We start from the raw sequence: 6,000 nt of genomic DNA on the forward strand, positions 1-6,000 counted from the left end.
CAAGATGTTTAGCTACACCAGCCTGGGTTGCCTTCTGCTCAGCAGTGTCTAGGTTGTGCCTGGCCATGCGATACTCCACAGCCACACAGCCAGGGGCGGCTCTAGGTATTTTGCCACCCCGAGCAAGGCAGGCAGGCTGCCTTTGGTGGCTTGCCTGCGGGAGGTCCCCGGTCCCGCGGATTCGGCGGCACGCCTGCGGGAGGTCCGCTGAAGCCGCGGGACCAGTGGACTCTCCGCAGGCATGCCGCCGAAGGCAGCCTGCCTGCTGCCTTTGCGGTGACCGGCAGAGCGCCCCCCGTGGCTTGCCGCCCCAGGCACGCGCTTGGCATGCTGGTGCCTGGAGCCGCCCCTGCACACGGCACAAATCCTTAGCACCCTAATCCCACCCACACAAGTGGGCTCAGGCCTATGATGTCAGTGATGTAAGAACTATTCCAGCAAGAGGACCCGCACGTTCATTTTCCATAGGCCGGATTTGAACTGGTAACCAAGAAGCAAAACTGCCACATCTTCTCAGTCATCCAGGAAATTACCATGCCTGTGCTGAGCATGTGCGTAAAGTTAAGCAGGTGCTAAAGTGCTTTCCCTAATCAGAGCCCCAGCCCCCGACATTCTGTCTGTCGAACTCAGAAATAGAATAGTTGAATTGATGACACACACACAGAGTTTTACTTGTTCCAAATAAAAAAGGATTATGCTTGCCAGAGTATTACTAATTAGACAGACTTTCTTATTGGGTGCTTGTAATAAGCCCCTTGAAGTGCTGTTAACATAGTTCTAATTTTAGGAAAAACTAAGTAAATAATTACATGATTCAAAATTATCTACAAAATTAAATCATTCTTCACTAGAATTTTTTTTTAGGCTTTGAGTTGTTGGGTCTTTTTCTTTCCTGGCAAAACACACTGCAGTAATTGTGTCATTTGTAACAAATGTGTCATCCACGTAGTCTGTTTTATTTTAGTCCTTTTTTTTTTTTTTTTGCTAAGACAAAATATATAGCAGAATCTTAGACTTAATGACAGAGAGCCCTACTGTGAGCTAATAAATGGTCTGAACTAGTGAGTGAGTGAGTGAGCTCAATTTAAAAAAAAAGAGCGCGCGCGCGAGAGAGAGAGGACTGTATGATTTCTAAGGCATTAAGCTGGGACTCAGGAACTATGTATTCTGTTCCTGGTTGTACTACAAACTTCCTGGGTAGCCTAGGGACAAGTCCAATGGGAGTTAGAGGCTTAAAGGATCAGGGCCTTAGTCCTTTTGTGTCTTGTTTTCCCATCTGTAAAATGGGTCTAACAGTATTTCCATTCTCCCATCTTCTGTTTTGTGTAATTAGACTGTAAGCGGGGTAGGTACTTTCTCTGACTGTGGGCATCGCCTGGGACAATGTGGTCCTGATCTGGGCTGGTCAAAAAAGATTTCCCTTTTTCTCAAAATTTTGGCTGTTTGAAATTCAAATCAAGCATCAAAACGTGTTCATTTATTTTGCCAACCATAGTTTAATTTTAATCTTTATGCCCATACTTATCTGTATATTTGTCAATGAAATATAATGTGTTTTATAAAAATAAGAGTTGGTGGAATCGTTTTCACCTAATAAAAAAGTTTGCTGGATTTTGGTGCGCTTTTAAAAAAAAAAAAGCTTCTTGAATCCTCTGCAAACTTGTTCCATTCTCTGAGCATCTATTGGGTATTTAAAAATAGTCTGTGCTGTTTGTGGAATAACAATTGGCTGGAATAACTATGCCCACTCTACGGGACGTACTGTAACTATACCAGTGTAGTGTAAAGCTGTACAACTTCTGTGTGTAGACAAGGCCTTAATGTAAAAGAGAAACAGGCCCATTCGTGAGTCAGCTGTGGCCTGATCCAGCCAGTGACATGAGGCAAACGCAATCTCCTCTTGGAACTGTGAGCTTCTCACAGCAAGAACTATTGCTTGATTGCTCTGTGAAGTGTCATGCACTTCCAAAAGATCATACCAATAACTAAGCCTGGAAGGGTGAGATTTTTATCAGGCAATGTCTACACATGCAAAGCGACCACAAAATATCTCCAGCAATCATAATCGAAATTTGCAGACAGGCAAAATAAGACAAACGTTGCTTGAGAATGCATTAGAGTTTGATTTAAGGCTATTTACTTTGTGTATTTTGACGTGGGATGGTGACAATTTGTGGTTTTCGCGGTTATAGAGCTTTAACTTTTGGAATCTCTGCATCTCCTGTCATTAATTAAGTATCGTCTAGCCTCCCCCATAATTTAGACACGACAAATCCTGCATCTTGACAGTGGGTTAGACTAGATGACCCTGGCGGTCCCTTCTAATCCTATGGTTCCAGGAGTCTCGCAACTGTGAAAATGTAAATGGATAAAAATGAAAATAAATGCTTAAAACCCATCATTTTGCACAGCTGTGAAAATTTTAAAAGATAACATTTGGGAAAAAACCTGCTTAAAATAAGCATTGCTATTGTCTGTCAAAATTATTTTAAAACATTGAATTCTGCCAAACCTCCAAATATCAAATAGCAAATATTAATAGCGGATAGGAGGCAGGGGCGGCTCTAGAAATCGGGCTGCCCCAAGCAGCGCGGAGCGCTGCGCCGCCCTTCCCTGGTCCCCCGCCGGCGCCCCCCCCTCTTCTCGCTCCGGTTGAGCTCCGCCCGCGCCGGCCTGGCAGGTCACCGGGACCAGACGGGCCGACCTGCCCGCAGTCATGCAGCTCTGGAGGCCAAGCGGGCCGGGAGGGGGGGGCAGCGCGCGCGCTCATGCCTGCGGCGCGCGGCTCGTCCGCGCTCGGTCGGCGACCGCGCAGCTCAGGGCAGCAACCGGCCGCCGAAATGCCCCCCCGGAAACGCGCCCGCTGGCTGCGCCTGCGGCGCCTGGTGTCTAGAGCATAGGAGGGCAGGGCACTAGACAATATACTGTAAGGAATGATACTGCTCTGGCCGGAGGAGGATATGTCAGATAACATAGCAGGTCTTTCCTATCTCGGAATTTCTGTGGGATGAATCCTGAATGCCTTCCTCAGTTTCACCCTTACTCATTCTATTCTAGTCTATTCAAGTTCTTATATTGTGCTCATCACCCACCTGAGCGCCTTCCAGTCGCGCATCGGACGACATCACTATACATCTGTCACATGTGCTTGGTTGTCTCGTTGTAGTTAAGCCTTCAGGATTTGGGGCCTGTGGTTTTATCTCCAGAGCATGGGTTTCTAAAAGACTTGGTAGAATATGTAATGATGTTGAGTTAAAAAGATCTCCCTCCCTCCCCTTGTTTCAGTCTAGCTGGGTTCTGGGATGGGTAAGACTTCACCAGCAGAGTTCGTGGTGGGGTGGGATCTTGGCACTGTAGAAGAGGGGCTCTTGATGGGGCAGGGGCTGAGGGCTGCAGAAGGGGTGGAGTTTAACAGGAGCTGGACTGGCCCTCTCCTGCCATTCTGCAGCTCTTTCTGTTGGGAGGGGTCCCCTTTAGCCAGTCTAGCTGAACTCAGACAGATACGTTGGAAAAGACCAAAATTCTGCAACCCAGGCGGGCTTGGTCCATCTCTGAATGGGGCAGATAGGGAAAGTTAGAAAGCTCCCCTGATCAACAGACTGAAGGAACGGGAGGAGAGCACAGGGCAGCGCTACTCCTCTGTGGCAGCTCCGCGCGGCCTGACAAATTGCCTGAGAAGGGAGGCATCAAAGATATTTGAAGGAGTCATTTGTAACCGTTCCCGCTGACACAGAGCTGCCAGGGCTGCTGCAGTTGTGAGCGGAGGCGGGAGCGATGGCTCTGGGACCGGGCACTGACCTGCGGTGTCTGCCGGGGAGGATGAACGAGGAGAATGCAGGACAGACCCAAAGCTTTGCTGGAGACACATGGGACAGTCTGAGGAAAACCAGTCGACCCAGCCTGGCACCTTCATGCATTTGGGGGCTATTTTCCAGCATTCTCCTACCAGCTGAACCCTCTGGTGGTGCAAACCACCTCTCCCTCCCATTGGAGTCCATGGGCTACCTCCTGAAATGCATCCTCATCTTTTGCACAGTTGAGGAAAAGCTCCCATTGAGTTGGACAGGGTAAAAACCGAATAGAGGCGTTCGACTCAGTGGAGCTGTGTATGCGAGAGAGGGAGAGAGAGCTGCCATCTGGGATTGAACTAGGGACCTCCAGCGCTAATGGCACATGTCTGTACAGCTTGAGCTAAAGAATGACCCAGGCTTTGTAGCCGAGGGCTGTGACTGAGCAGCAGGTGACATGTTTCACCCACGGACCGGTGAGGTACATGTGCGCAGCGCCCCCCTTTGGCAAGAAAACAGAGTGCAACACCTGAGCAAAGCAAAGCGGAGAGAAAACCCCAGCCCAAGGAGGGGAGGTGAACAGTGTAGCAGGCCGACCTGCGGGGTTGGCCTCTTGCTAGTCTGAGCAACATTTTCAAAGTGGCCATTGATTTCAGGTGGTCTCAATTTTTCGGCGCCCGCCTTGAGCCACCTTGTACCTGTTTTCCAGAGATGCTGAGCGCCTGGCATGCCGTTGACTGCAAGTGGAGTTGTGGGAGCTCAGCACCTTTGAAAATCAAGCCCTTTTTGTTAGTTCAATACTACAGACTTACGGGGTCGTTTCTTCAGTGCAGTGTGAGATGAGCACAGGTGTGAAGTGATGCCGTTAAAGCATTATATGCTATTAGTTCACAATACTTTAGTGCAAAGTCGGTGGCTTTGATCTAGTGGAATGAGTTATGGGACTACCCCAGTGGTGTTTCTGTATGTACAGCAGGTGCTAAGACATAGCCTTGATTACTATTCTCCCTGCTGTTTGTTAATAATAATACCTAGTTCCTAGCTAGTGCTTTTCACCACTAAATCTATAAGCACTTTACATTTTACAGAAAGGGAAACTGAGGCAAAGGGTGACAAAGTGACTTGCCCACGGTCACCCAGCAGCCAAGCTCCTGATTCCCAGTCCAAGGCTCTAGCCATTAGGCCATGCCGCTTCCATGCCCCTCAGACTGTTAAAATCCAGGGGGTTGGCCACATCTATCTAAGGGATTTATACTGGCATCCATCACCTTAGTATCTGGCATCCATCACCTTAGTATCTGAGTGCCTCCTGTGCGCAAATGTACCTAATGTTTTACAAAACATAGTCCATGGCATGATTTCTGACCTGAAGAATTTAATATATGAAAGAGACATGTATGAAAATGCTGCACGGGCACACAGATCCCATCAGAAAACATAGACACAGGTGCAAGCATTCAAGCATACAGAAACAGATATGAGTATATAAAAATGAACACAGATACAAACACGTCCAGGGCTTGATTCTGCATGGTGCTGGGCCTTGATACTCATGTACACCAGTGCAAAGTGGTAAAACGTCAGAATGGGAGGATTTCACACCCACTTTGCTCTCCTTTTGTACAGGTCCAACCAAAAGACTACCCACGGTGCAAGGCAATGGAGAATCAGGAATACACAGTGCACTGGATGGCACATGTCAAAACATTCCTATACGCACAAATACGTGCACGAATGTATAGATGCATCAGCTCACAGATTCGCATGAAACTAAGTATTCACACCCTCCACCATCCACCTTCAGAAAACTTTGCATGTTCAATAGCTGGAGGAAGATTTGGCAGCTGTCAATCAACGCACCTCCTCAAAGGTGGGTTCTTGTAACCTCAGGAGTATGTGTTGGGGGGCTAGGTGCGGGGGAGGTGCTGTGTTCCCACTCGGGGGGTGTTTTTTATTTCAGTAATTCTTTTATCTTGTTCTCACACCCTGAGCATTATGAGCATTTATCAAAGTAATTGACGCGGATGAAATTAGTGCTTCCTGCTATGTTGGACAGATAAACTTTGCTGAATATTGATTTTGCACAAAGAAAATGACATGTGCTTGGTCCTCACCCTTTATCTGGATGGACCAGGGAGATGCTGCGGGTGTGGGGGAAGGGGAGGCAAGCCTTCACTGGAGAAGCATCCATAAGAATTACTTTTATCTCTTC

This window comes from Mauremys reevesii, linkage group 18, assembly GCF_016161935.1.
Source record: "Mauremys reevesii isolate NIE-2019 linkage group 18, ASM1616193v1, whole genome shotgun sequence".
NCBI classification, from domain to species: domain Eukaryota; kingdom Metazoa; phylum Chordata; order Testudines; family Geoemydidae; genus Mauremys; species Mauremys reevesii.